Here is a 14378-nt window from a genome sequence, read left to right as displayed (position 1 = left end):
GCTATAGATTTAAAATAATTAGACGAAGTGGATGAGGAAGCGATAACTTGTCTATCCTTGTGACCTATAACTTGAAACCACAGGGTCACATCTCCATGTGAAATCAATTAATAAAGTAGCCTACAGTCACCGAAAATCCCGTCAGTTATTCTGCAAGCTCATATAACGTTATACATGGTCAGTTTTCCTTTGGCACGTGATTAACATGGTCCGAGTCCTTTGTTAATTTACGTGCAAGATAATGAGGCTTTTGAGAAACACACAGACGGCATGTGCAATATACCCCAGAAAACGCAAATGTTTAGAGAATCCTAGCAATACTTGACTTTTGTATAGCGTAGTAGGTACTAAACTGCGTTCATTTATTAACTTTTTCTAAAACTATTTCTGGGCTAAGTGAAAGGAAATAAATCCCTTGTTTTCTCTGCAGTTTTTGGTACAATTTTGTTTCGGTACCGTCACTCCGTCTCTGAACATCCCTTTACACAACTCTACTCAATGCACTCTCCTCCTCCTCAGCTCCACCTCTACCTCATCCGTCTCTGCCCTTCTTGACAGTGTGCGTCACAGAGGTTAGTCCGGGGGCTCAAGTAGCTCATTTACTTTAATCAAGCTTTCATCATCCACCGTATGCACCTGTCTTCTGAGCGCACATGTTTAGCCTGCTCTTTCCCTCATTCCTTTTTCTTTTTCACTCCTTAGCTTTTCCCATAACGGATAGTTAACGAAAATGTTTCTCTCCCTTTCACACTCTCTTTCTTGCTCGCTTTTCTGCGTCCTTTCGTCAAGCATATGCTAATAACTCAGGCGAATCCACACCTACTTAACCCTGCTCTCCTTTTGCCCTTCTCTCTCGTCGGCTTTTTCTGTCATTATGATGGTGATAAAGTGTAGGATTACTCAGAGGGCTAAAACAGTGACTGCTCTGCCCCAAACTCAGCGCACACTATCAATCTTTCAGCTGCTTTACAGAGTGATGCTAAAGTCTTATTTTACTCCCTTTTATCGCACGTGATTTCCCGGTTCATATGACTTCGAGGATTTAGTTTGTTAAAAAGAAATAATAATCTTTAAATAAGGTCTGTTCTTGTTCTAAATTTTGAAAAGCTGATGCAGGCAATGCATTTTTATTGCTCTCCTCAAAGATCAATTTTTTCTCTTGTTTGAAGTTTCCTGCATGTCATTAGCGTTTATTATTATTATTATTATTATTATTATTATATTAATAATAATAATAATAATTATTATTATTATTATCATCATCATCATTTATTATTAGTACTAATTATATATTAATATTATTATCATTATTAACACTCAAATTAATAATAATAATAATAATAAATATATATTTTGGAATATATAAATATTTTATTAATATTAATAATATTGTTCCATATGAATTGTTTTCGTGTTATCACGAGTAATTCGGTTACAATTATTTTCCTTTTAATTCCTTGCTACGATATTCGTTGCATTAAATTATTCAGCACGTCAATAATAACAGACAGGTATTTTCGAAAATGGAGCATGTATAACATTTTTAAAAGTAGTAAAAACAGTTCCCTATGTTCAGTCAAAAATGAGTCCAGCAATTACACCGCAGGGGTTACAAATAATTTTAGGCTTTTACAAGAGCAATAAAAGAATCTGTTTGACATCCATTTGCATGACCTGTATAGACTTCAAATGTTTAAATGTTTTAGATCAAAACTGTTATGTTCCTGGCACTTCCATGTAGAAGAAATTTTCAACAACTTGTTTTAAGGTATTTTGAAGGTTTGAAACTGACAAATCTGCAGATCCTAAAATGAGCGAGATCAGACGTGACTGTTGTGTTCCTATAGAAACTGACCAATCTGATCTCACTGAAATTTATACGTGTTTTAAGAGTTGGTTAATTCGTATGAATTCGTAGGAAGGGAATCAACGTACGATAGTTGGAACAACAATTTTAACACCCATAACCCCGCCCTAAACCCAACGACCCAGGGGCGAAAGCAAATCGTACAAAAAACTTACAAATTTGAAAAAAGAATCACCAACTGCACCTTACTCTTTAACAAGACCCCAAACATGATTGTATGTATCCAACATGACTTATTCTTTAGACACAATCATTCTATACTAAATATCAATATCACTGCAGTAGACCTACTTCTATGTTACATGACAAGATTTCATCTTCTGATTTGAGCTCTATGTCCAAACACAGAGGCAAGTTCATCAGCAGCTATACTGAAGACTGCAATGCTCCTTAAAAATTTAGCAGGATTGTAGGCTAAGGGAAATTCACTGCGTTGTATGTTTTACCCTCAGTGTAGTAATCTGAGGATCAATAAATATTAAGAAACTAAAGCAACAACTTTTGTGGCTAAGGCAAAATGGCAAAAAAGCAAGATTGTTCAGTGGGTGTGATTACAACACCACACAGTTAGTGACAAAATGCTTGTGAAGTAATAAAACGTGCACTTTTTTAAGGGTAAGCTAAAACACAATGAAATGGTGAAAAAGTTCAATTTACTTAATGGGATTTTCAATTAAAGTTTATTTTCAATCCCTTTATTGGGATTATCAATGAAATAACAATGAAACAAGAATCTACATTTAATTTAAGAATCAGAAATAGCCTTGATCAAGTGGGTTTAAAAAAATGTGTGTTTATAATATGTTTATAAAAACAAACATTTTGTAAAAGTTCTATAAAATAAAAGACATTACTCTCTCAAATCTTTAAACTGGCCCACAGACACATAACTATTGGTACCTTTTGTCTTCAGTCAATCTCAGAACATTATTCCCACTCTTGTATCTACCACACCAGCTAGCCCACCTCTGTGCGTGTCAAATCGAATCTCCACCTCAGCGCCTACTACACCCGCTGTGTCCATGGATAATACGTCATATACACAGTGAGTGTGCGATGACGGATTACCGAATTAGATGAATAATGACACCTGACACTTCTGTTACCTCTCCCTGAGCTGCCACAGGCAGACCCGCAGCGCTGGTAAATACAGAACAGAGATGAGGAAATACAGAGAGAAATGAATGTAGAAGGGGGGCAGCAGGGGATGAATGGATAAAGGGAATAGATGTGTGTAAGCTTACATACAAAGAAAGATGGAAGGAAAATTAAAGACAAAGAGAAAGAGTAACTCAACTAGTCAGGTAGATGGATGTATAAGATGGCATTTTTGTTTGCGATCTGCTTTGTTTCGGAATACTTCAGAATGGCGTGCGTCTGTTTTCAAAACTAATAAAAGCACAAGGGTAAAGGCCATTGGCTTGAGTTTAGATGATGGTAGCATCAGTTGGAGTTCAGTTTAATATGGTGTTATTGTGTGGCCGGACTTGAAGTGAGTGCACTCAAACCTTGACCAGTGAGAGATGCTGGTTAATGTTAATAATGTTGTGTGAGACAGATGGTGCAAAGCAAATCCTTGGAATGCGTCATGTAGCTGTAGATCATGGCATTGGTTATTGGTTCAGTTTTCAGGAAATTAATTAATTAAACTGGATTCACATAGAATGTAAAGACTTGAGCATCATAAAATGTAAAATTTACATTGCTTACCACTAATTTGCCTAATGTAATAACAATGCGCATACTACTACACTCTTCATGTCTTCTAAAGTTTGGAATAAAAAAAGCTAACTGTGTAAGTATGTGTGAGAAAAAGAGAGAATGGGGAGCAAGAAAGAAATATTGACAAAGCCTAGATATACACATAAGTCATTCAGTGTGGCCTGCCTGGCTCTTGTATTTTATAGCTACGCTCTGTGCTGGCGGAACAAGATGACAGCCGAGTTCCTTCAACTGAAAATATGGTACCTCTCTCTTTTTATCCTTCTTCCACCATCATTTCTGTTCTCTGTCCTTCTTTATATTGCTCTGTCACCTTACAATTTCGTCCTCTTCCCTCCCAACCATTTTTGCTTGCTTTATTATGGTTGCCCTCTGTTTCTCTGAATCCTTCATCTTTCTCTCCCCTTTCCTGAGCTCACTGGTCATTTATCTGTTTATTCTATTGGTTATATTTTTTTATTTATCCATCATTATTTTAATAATGTTTGTAACAACATAAGGGTGAGTTGTCAGAACCACATTAAACTTTTAGGTTCCATTCTCTTGATTTTGCTTGACACCACAGTCATACATTAGAAATGAAATTAAAAAAAATGACATTCAAATTCTAAAAATATAAGGAGGAACCACGAATAGCTTACATAATGAAAATGGTAGCCTATAGAAATTCCTTTGATTACATTTGCGGCCTCTTTGTACACAGTTTTGGGAAGAATCAATATTCAGCATTCAAACTCGCAAATTTACGCCTCATTTTATTCACCTTCGTTTCTTTCGCTTGTTCCTCACCACTTCCTTCTTTTACTTTCTACATTCCATCCACCTCTCCCGCCTTCTTCCGCAGCCCGAGCACAGAGCCCCAAGTGTCGGAATCAATTAAGAGTGAGCGCCGTCGCGCCCGTTCCTTCACGGAGGTAAATATTAAACGGCAAGGAATGGCGGGCAGAGAGAGAGAAAGAGGAGGGGAGGGAGTGAGGGAGCCCTCCGTCCCTAATCCACCGCATCGATCAGCCGGGGATGAGGGTAATATATTATTTTGACAAGATACGATCCTCCGAAGCGCACCGCTATCCCCGGCGATCGATTTCTTTTTCTCTCCCTTTTTTCTTTTTCTTTTTTCCCTTCAGCAGTAGGGACACTGCGTGTGCGCCTCTATTTTGATGTTAGTCGCTGTGTGTGCAAGTGCGACTGAGCGAAACAGTGAAGCCAACAATAGTTGAGGAAACGCCTGGAGAAAACTTCTCATCCACGATCTCTAAGCGGCACAGCAGTCTCCAAAAATGATACAAGGGATGACATCTTAATAATGTCTTTTTATTACGTTGCTTTCTGGAATAGCTACTTTACTTATACTTGTTAGTTGCGACATTCCAAGGTCTGCTATTCCCGATAACAACCGCTAAAAACTAATCCGCGTATTGCGAGTCATCTTGAACGGGACTACTTTGCTTGTTGCATCACATCTTTTGTCATGACTAAATTTGTTACAAAGTAGCTAATAAAATATTGTTCGATGTTTACTTATGTATCAATAATAATTGGGATAATGTACATCCTGCAAGTTGTAATGTCAAAATAAATGCTTTTATTCTCCGGATATGGGTTTATTTTGCAATAACAATTGACATAAGCAGATTAGCCTATGTCTTTATGAATGTAATGGATCAAGTTTATGGCAACAATCTATGAACCCTGCCTCCAAATCGTCAGTTCATAAAGATAATGTAGTCATATTTTTAACCATTCGTATTTTCAAGCATAACAAACTTTAAATTGTTCAATAATTTCTAGAGGCCTATTTGGATACCAGCACAGATTTCCATATGGGAGTTACAGCTGAGTCGGCTGGGTGAAGCTGACCAATTGTAAAGTTAAGTGTCTGGCCTCTGTGGTCCCCTGTGCTCTTTTGCCTCCCCTCCATATCGCTTTGTAAACTGTGTCTAAATGCTAAATTCCCAGATCAATTTTTTTCATTCAACCTCTCCCCCATCCTTTTGTGCCCAGTGCCCCTACCTCCGCCTCTGAAGAGGATTGAAGTTCACTGTCCTTCTGCACACAGTGAGCATACAGTGTATGTGCTCATGAAGGCAGGCAAAAGAAGGACTATCTAGTGAAGCAAGCTTTTAACCAAGGAACCATGATTTCAGATACCTCCACAAAGTATGCTCCTAAAATTATCATGTGCACAAATTATTCTGCCTGCTAGTCCACTCATACACTTTTAGAAGAACATAGGTTCTAACGTGTTCGTTCAATAACTCTCTCCCTTTGTATTTTGCCATTTTCTGCCACTTCACTTGCTGTGAGGGATGCAGTAATCCACTCACTGTCCCTCTGCAGCCCCCTGCTGTGTGTGCAAGTGACTTGGCCTGTAAGCAGAGGGGGGAGACGTGGGGTCAAGGTGAGCTCTAATACACTATTGATCCGCCCCAATTGAAAACCTGATGGAAATTTTACCCCCCCTCCCTTCTTCCTCTTCCCATCTGTGTATCTCTGTCTTTCCCTTGTCTTTTCCCCCCTCCCTAGTGAACAACTTCTTCTGTGCTTCCTCCATTTTTGCAAATGAGATTCTACCCAGAGGCTGTCCTTGTGGCATCTCTCTCATGTTGGAGAGGACTTCTCCTTCTTTGCCACTATTTATATCTTAACACTTTCGAAAACTCTAGTACGCTGTATTTCTTTAGCTTCTCTTTTTGGCCACAATATATTTTTTCAATCTCTGTTTTTTTTCTCTTATTAATTTTTTCTTTTAGATCTATTGCATATTGCATAGTGGGAAATGTGTCATGTCTTATGTCCTTTAAGGTGGCTGTCTGTTTGTTTGCAAGTATTCAAATATTAGTGAGGATATGTGTGTATGTAGGTGACTGAGTAAACAAGTGCACGGACACACATCATGTGGTATGGCACCATGGTCACTAGTGTAGTGTATTAAATGCCACGGTGGGTTTGGCCTCAGGGCTGCACAGTGATCCCTCAGGAGGAAGAGCCAGTCAATAGCACTTTATCCTGGTCAACAATGAGAAACACTTCACAAAATCTATGTCAACACTTTTGTAATGTTTCACACTTTGGGTAAAGTGGAGAATGGGGTGGACTTCATTTGGCACATAAGATTTCCGTCTCCCCTTTGCTGTCGAAGGATTGAAAAAAACTGACCTTATGCCAGTTTTTTTGTTTAGCCTACTTAATAATCTGATTGGCACTAACCCTGTCTTTAAATTCTTACCTTCTAACCCTTATGACTTCCTTCCATAAAGCAAAGAAAAAGATGCTAGGCATAATGCTTAAAAAAACATGATCACTATTTGCTTTCATTGTATAAAGAATGTAAATAGACTTGAACCTGTCAGCCCTTTGTGTTTATTGGAAAAAAATAAAGGAAAAGAGATTTGGAACAACGTGAGAGTAAATGATTTTTAGATTTGTCGTTTTTCTGACCTATCCCTTTAATAATCCTGCTGCCATAGAATGACTGGTAAATTTATTAATGAGAAATCATGAATTTCCCATGAGCGTTTCAGCACTCACCTCATTCAACATCTCTCTAACTTGACCTTTCCTTGCTTGCATAGTTGTTAATTACTTCTGAGAATATAACTGTCTGATGATAAAACTGTCCCTGTGTGTATGCAAGCGCTTCCAGGTGTGATTTATGTTCTGCTGTGTATCTGTCAAGTGGCAGTGCTATCTGTACCACAATCTCCCCGCAGACGCAGAAACATTACACATGTGGTGAAGCCCTACGCTGACCTGTAGCCGTGATACCAATCTAGAACATCGATGGCCATAATGCACAATACAAATGTGAAACAATGCAGTGCTAGACAGAGGAACTGAAGCAATAATTACGTTTGCACCATACTAATCATCTATTTTATTGATTTTCTGTTTGTTTACTTATTTTGGTTTAAATATCCACACATTGTCTACCCTTTACACTCTAAATTGGGTTAAAAGTAGACAAGCCCAGACGTGGGTTACAACAATGGGTTAAAACAATGGGTTAAAACAACTCAGAATTTTGGGTTGAAACAGTCCAACATAGGTTAGTCCCTTTTTGACCCAACCCTGCATAACCCAGTATTTTTTACTAGAGAAATCACTCTCAGAGTGTGCTGGAGATATTTTTGGAAACACATCCAAATAAAAAGTCACAACTGCAAATCTGTTGCAGGATAAACAGCTAAATAAAAAATAAGCAAAAAACTAAATAATGTGTGTGTACTGACCCAGTATAACAAAGGTGCCCTTCATTTAAAAGTACATTTTCTGCAGATTTTTCTCTTTCTTTTTTCATTTTTCTCTCTCTCTCAAAGAGTCTTAACTTAATTGCCTTTAAACCGGATTAATGACTGACCAGGGACATGTTGCCTTAATCTCCTCTCTTGTAAAGCAGCTCTCTGTCTTGACTGTGCTTTCTCTCTTTCCTGTCCTCATCCATCGTCTCAAACCACTTACTCTTCTTTCCCTCTCTCACACTCTTACTCAGTCAGCATCACTCTCCTTGTCTGTCTTTCCCTCTGCCTGTCACCTTTAGTGGTCTGTCTGACTATTTCTATTTCTACAGATTATAACTCAACCTGGTGTCGCCCTTTTTGTCTTTAATCTTTTTCATGCTCTTAACTGATGTACACTCTAAAACGGGGGTCTCCAATGTGGTGCCCACACAGGTAGCCCGCACAGAGTCTGTGAGGTGCCCGCCAAAGCACATTTTACTAATAGTCTCAAATGTAATATTTATTTATTACATATTTTTTTATATTAGCTTGGCTTGGTTTACGTATGTTAACATTTTAAACAATACTAAAACATGTCAACAAGTAAAATTAAATAAAATCAAGTAAAACAAAAAAGTTTTGAGGAGACTATATCAAAAAGTAGCCCTCCAGATTGTTTTATTCCCTGCTCACGAAAAGGTTGGCGACCCCTGCTCTACAAAATGCTGGGTTATTTTCAACCCAGCGTTGGGTCAAAAAGGAAAGAGCCCAGCCCGTTGTGTTGTACTTTAACCTACGCTGGGTTGTTTAAATCTATTGTTAGGTCAAATATAAACATTTTCTGGGTTAATTTAACCCAACAGCTGGGCTCGTCTCTTTTTGACCCAACACTGGTTTGAAAATAACCCAGCATGGCCATCAGTTACAAGCATGAAAAAAATGTTGGGTTGTTTTTAACCCAGGGCTGGGTAACTATTGGACAGAACACATTTCGGGGTTAAGATGACCTAAATAATGGGTTGTTTATACCCAACTGCTGGGGTATTGTTAATCAACCATGTTAAAACAACCCATTATTTGGGTCATTTTAACCCAGAAATGTGTTTTGTCCAATAGTTACCCAGCCCTGGGTTAAAAACAACCCAATATTTTTTGGAGAGTGGGTTGAGTTATAACGTGTAGAAATATTTTTTTAAGTATTTAAGTATTTTCTTACAGCATCTTTTCCCATGTGTATCTACTTTATATCTCTAGTTCTGTTTGAGTTATGAGCTTAGTTATTCATGGTTCACACACATCCAGACCATTCTAACTGCATGTGTGTGGATGCTGTAGTCGTGATGCATGATCAGTCGTGGAGTCTTGTATTAGCACATGTCGATGGAAGACTGTCATTGCCTCCTAAGTGTTTTGGCAATACTAGGGATCTCCTGTCATGCCAGTGCAACTAATCTCAATCGAATTACATTGAGCCGGTATAGAGACGAGGAGAGCATGTGACTAACCACCACTCTTACAGTAGCTAACAAGTGTTAAGAGTGTATGTAAGCATGTTTGCCACAGGTCTACAGCCGTTCGTACAATAGAATATGATATAATAATATGTGTACTGTAAACCTGAATACTTTTTGTAACCTATAACCTGTGCTCTAAACCTTTCTGCAAACTTTCTTGTACTCCAAACTGTCTCTGCTGCGGACATTTCTATCTCCTCCTCTCCCCTTGCTGTTCCAGTCAGGATTAAGCAGTTATCTCAGAGGCCCTCTATCGCCCCTAAATGCTGTGGATGATAAGACTTGCTTGGATTTGTCAAATTGGGCGCAATCGATTGACTGACCTTTTCCTTGCTCTCAGGCTCCCAGGCACTCTCCACAGCGCCAACAAGCCAGATAGAGAGAGAGATAGATGGATATGTATTGGTGTTATTATTGTGTACAAGTTTGTAGTTACCATGTGTTCTCCGGGAGGTGGAAGAGATAGGGGAAGAGAGAGGACAGAGTGCAAAGTGACAAGAGTGAGAGTCTCCTGTGCCTTACAAAGTTATGTAAAGCATAAAGGGATAAACTGTTTATTACACACTTTAAAAAGCATTCATCATTATTGATTTGCACTTTTAAAATTACCACTAAATTCTAATATATCTGGATGTTTTTGCCTGGGTATCTTTTTTTTTAGAAAGAAAGAAGACAGTAAAGATTTGTTTATGACTTGCTTGGAAAGCTCTCAAATGTTATATCCCAATGGTTGCACATCATACTAACTATTGGGTAAAATACAGGAAAACAAGTCCAGCTATATTTAAATTTGTTAAAAATATTTTTCATAGTAGAATTACTTATAATCACTTCTTTGCTACTAATTAGAAACTATTTCAAAAATAGTTTGTAACAGGTGACGGTAGATTGCAGTGCTTACGCATGGAATAACAGATGTCAAGAACTACGCATGCTTATCAAAGCCTTATGCTTGGCAACATGTTGCGAGGGAAAATGAAGTCGACGTGTTACTCGCTTCGGTACTATTGGCTACGGCGGAATACACGAGGCAGAACTAGCGTGAAATGCAAATGACGCGAGTGTTGCCTGATATTTATATTTGGCTGCTGATGATACCTTGTGTGTCTCTCGAGTTGCACTTACCGGCGATCCCGAATGGCCTCGTCTCAGACGGAAACCAAGGGCCGGAGCCGGCACCGTGGCTGCTGGCCGTAAAATGCGCCGAGATCTCTGGGATTTATCTGATCCAATTCGGAGAGCAAAAGTTGTGCCGCTGCGCGCAGTGTAGTTGATGCGCTGTAACGGAAAACAAGCAAAGTAAATAAGATGATACTTCTTTTGCTATTATTCTTAAACAATTATTTCCATGTTTTGTTCATGTGGGTAACTGCAATTACATCAACAAAAGAGTTTTGCAAGTCTAGATTTACCTTATAGCACTAATCATTATGTGTCTTTACGACAAAGAGTTCAAATATTTTTTTCCAGAGAGGTGAAAGGTTAAAATCGTTTCATAATTACTTTCAACTAAATACACAAGAACTTTTTCATCCTAAACGAAATAAGTTACTTTTTAACATTTGATGTCAGAGTAAAATACGTTTTCTACTTTTTTCTTTTCAGGTAAAAATTGAAAAAATAAAAAACTATATAAAAAGTATTGCAAATTACATTTCCGATAATTTGCTTAGTAAATATTTGAGTAAGAGAAAACGCTGTTAAATTCACAAATACAATGTAGCGTATGGTTCACAAATACTCATTATACCATTCTGTCAATTGAGCGATATTGAATATTGTCATTTAGCGCATTCATATAAGATCAAAGATTAAAATTTTAAAATAATAATTTTCTCGGAAAGAATTTCAATAAAATTTCAAATAAAATTAAAATATATACTTATACGTAATAAGTTGGCAAGTAGTTAATGTGTTCATAAAAGCAGCATTCATATTTAGCATTAGGCTACTACATTTTTTTTTATTGTAGCCTAATCGAAAGTCCTAAATAGAGAATCACTAAAAGTGAATTGTGTTATTTCTAAATTGTAACTCTTCTGATTTTTATTGATCATGCATTTCTTATATTATTTTATTTTATTATATTAAATAGATAAATCTAACAAAATGGATTGAGCTTTTCTGCAAATTAGAACAGACCGAAACTTCAGAATTTCACAATATAAATTAAATTAAGTGGATAATAATACACAGCCATCAATATAAATATTATCAAACATCTTAAATATTTAACACTAAATTGTTCTCTACATTTATTTTGAAAAGTTATTACAAGGCATTAGCCCCACGTTGTTGTCGTTATTATTATTATTGTTGTTTATTAAATTTTAATAACTATATCACATTACTACTTGCATAAAATAATTATCAGCTATAATCTGACTACTTTCAGGTAAAGGGACATCTTGACCAGAGACTCCAAACATAACTGGACAGGTGAGCAGTGCTGGGGATAGAAGGAGGGGGAAGAACTGAGTGATGTGAAGAGGAGAGATTTCCCCAAATGCCATTTAATGTCGGAAATATTTCCAACAAATATTGACAGAGAGATAGACTCAGGAGGGAGTCGCAGAGGAACAGCTCAGGTGGGCATGTGATTGAATTAATGGATGTTCTGGATATTGTCCAAATTCGCGGACTGACATCCTGCGGTTAATTACTTTGATTGAAATCAAATAATGTGAAAACACGTAAAGAATGCAGTGAACTTGGAAGGAATAGCTTTAATATGTCAAATAATTAAGAAAGAATATCGTCTCAAAATTCTGATGAGACTTTTACAAAAGTAAAAATCGACATGAACATTTCTAAAAAATTTTATTTATTTTTTTACCTTTAACACTTTTATATTTAGATCAAAAACATTAATAATAACAAATTACTGCTATAATTTTGTGCTATTATTGTTGCTGTTTTTATTTAAATATTTCTGGAAAAATAAAGTTCAAACTTAAGCAAATTAAACTTTTTTTATTTTATTTGGAAAATGCTAAGCCCGCATCAACAGGCAGATGGAGACTTAAGCAAACTTTTAATTTAAAAAACACTCACCAAAAATCCCAAAACGACCAGTAAATTTGTTAAAACATATTAAATATAATTAACAACCGAAGCTTGATTGTAATAAAAACTCATTTAAATATTTTATTTAAATGCAAAATATGTATTTAAATTATTGATCAGTCGATAATAAAGACAACTAAATATATGATGTACTGATATATGATGCATTCCTATGTAACCCTTATTTGTTTAAATGCGCTTAGAAATAAACAAATACATTTTACCTACATTTGTTTTATTTTTCATATTATAAAATAGTAATTTGCTTTTAGTTCAAATTCGTGGCTCTGGATTATTCTCTGAAACACGTTTAGGGTCTAGTAGTAATGAATAGCTTAAACTTCTCATGATCCCCAACAAAGTTTTAAAATACACCGATTAAACTTCAAAACAACAAAAACAAAATTCCAAACAACACTAGTAAGAACTCGAGATTCTCTTGTACGTTTTTAGTGAATGGGCTAATTTAACAATCCAAACATTTGATTTTTTTAAACAACGGATAGGCAAGTACATCTAAAATGATTAAATTTAAATATAAAAAACATAGTGTCACGAATAGTTGATGAGACACACAATGCTTACATTGATATGTATCAAAGATTGGCCGTGGTAGTCATTATTGATGCAACCTTTTACAAACAAACTAACCGAATTATTAATCAAATTTAAGTGTAGCCTGGTTGGAATGTTTATGATGTAACGGGAAATGTTAAGGCATCTCCAATGACTCTCTTTACTTTTCCTTAAAAAAAACTGTGCTGAATAATTGCGCATGGGTGAAGTTGTAATTACAAGTTCATAAACCCAAACTCCTCTAGTGACATTTTTTTTCTCCACAGTCGCAAACTGTATTTTTGCAGTCGCATAGCAAAAACCTAAAGTTACAAAATGTACCTAACAGGTCACCAACCATTCTGTCCACTTTTGTGATATTTAACAGTCATCGATTTATTCTCACAAATATCCTACATATTCAAGAAAAAAAATAAAATTCGGCAACAAAAAAGTACACTAAAATAAGGAAATCAAGTAAATTTTGCCATCGTCCTTGCATCTGAACATCCACCAACATGACAAGGATGAATGAACGGAGCAGCACGCGTTACATGCACTCGTGAGAGTAAATTGAGCTTGGTCATTTGGCAGATCGAAGGGATACACACACACCCGGGCGCTTAGTCCACATTAAACGTCTCTAGTTGCCGTGAGAGTGACTGTTTAATTGACTGATTGATAGTGTGGCGTGTAGGTGAGGGCTCAACGAACAGCGTTAACAAATAGAGACACTTAACGGCTAATCCAACGTGGCACGGAGCGCACGGCACAAGAGGATCGCGCGCGGACTTCTCAAAATTGCACAGTGAAAGAATTTGTCAAACTCACTATTTACTACAAATAAAACTACTTCGGGTTTGAAAAAGTCAAGTATGTTGGCTAAATAAATCATACAAAAACTAAGAAAGTCTTTATTTTGAAGTTTAAAGTCTTGATAAATCACAAGAAGAAAATTGTGCAGGTTTTAAAATCTTCGAAATGTAATTTAACAAGTTCTAAAAAATGTCACTTTGTGAAAAATCCCTACATCGGTAATGTTATTTATAACATGATGCGAATGACATACCTCAGTTTTTCCGGTCTTGTTTTCCAAACGTCCAAATCAGAAACTATGTAACCCGCGTGCGCTTTCGTTCTCTTGGTGTGTGATCCGGGGGCGCGCAGAGCCGGGAACCGTGGAAGCACCTCTACACTAATAACCGCGACCGAGGGTACTGAATGAGAGGGAGGGAGGGCGCTGAGGAGGTGTGCATCTCTCGGTAAGTAGTTAATTAGTAAATCCCCATTCGCTGTGCCTCGGGTCGGTTTGTTTTCCCCGGTCGACAAGCCGAGAGGAAAGAGAATTTGAAGTAGGATTCGACCCGTTTCCGCTCCTCTGTCTCGTATATGAAGTGCGTGTGTATGTGTATGTGTATGTGTGTGTGTTGTCCT

The 14378-nt window shown here is 37.0% G+C and overlaps 1 protein-coding gene across 4 annotated transcripts in view; it reads right to left on the bottom strand.

Annotated features, from left to right (window-relative positions):
- The window catches only part of erfl1 (Ets2 repressor factor like 1), a 70070-nt gene that overhangs the window by 17849 nt on the left and 37843 nt on the right, over window positions 1-14378 (bottom strand). For 3 of the 4 annotated variants that reach the window (XM_073811599.1, XM_073811600.1, XM_065260747.2), the window contains one exon: window positions 10449-10601. The gene's annotated coding sequence lies outside the window, so the exon portion shown is untranslated. Of the gene's footprint in view, window positions 1-10448; window positions 10602-14013; window positions 14301-14378 lie in introns of those variants that run through there. The other variant, XM_065260746.2, reaches the window with a different exon arrangement.

The sequence above is a fragment of the Paramisgurnus dabryanus genome, chromosome 13, assembly GCF_030506205.2.
Source record: "Paramisgurnus dabryanus chromosome 13, PD_genome_1.1, whole genome shotgun sequence".
Taxonomy (NCBI): domain Eukaryota; kingdom Metazoa; phylum Chordata; class Actinopteri; order Cypriniformes; family Cobitidae; genus Paramisgurnus; species Paramisgurnus dabryanus.
This window is presented reverse-complemented; position numbering and strand designations above follow the sequence as displayed.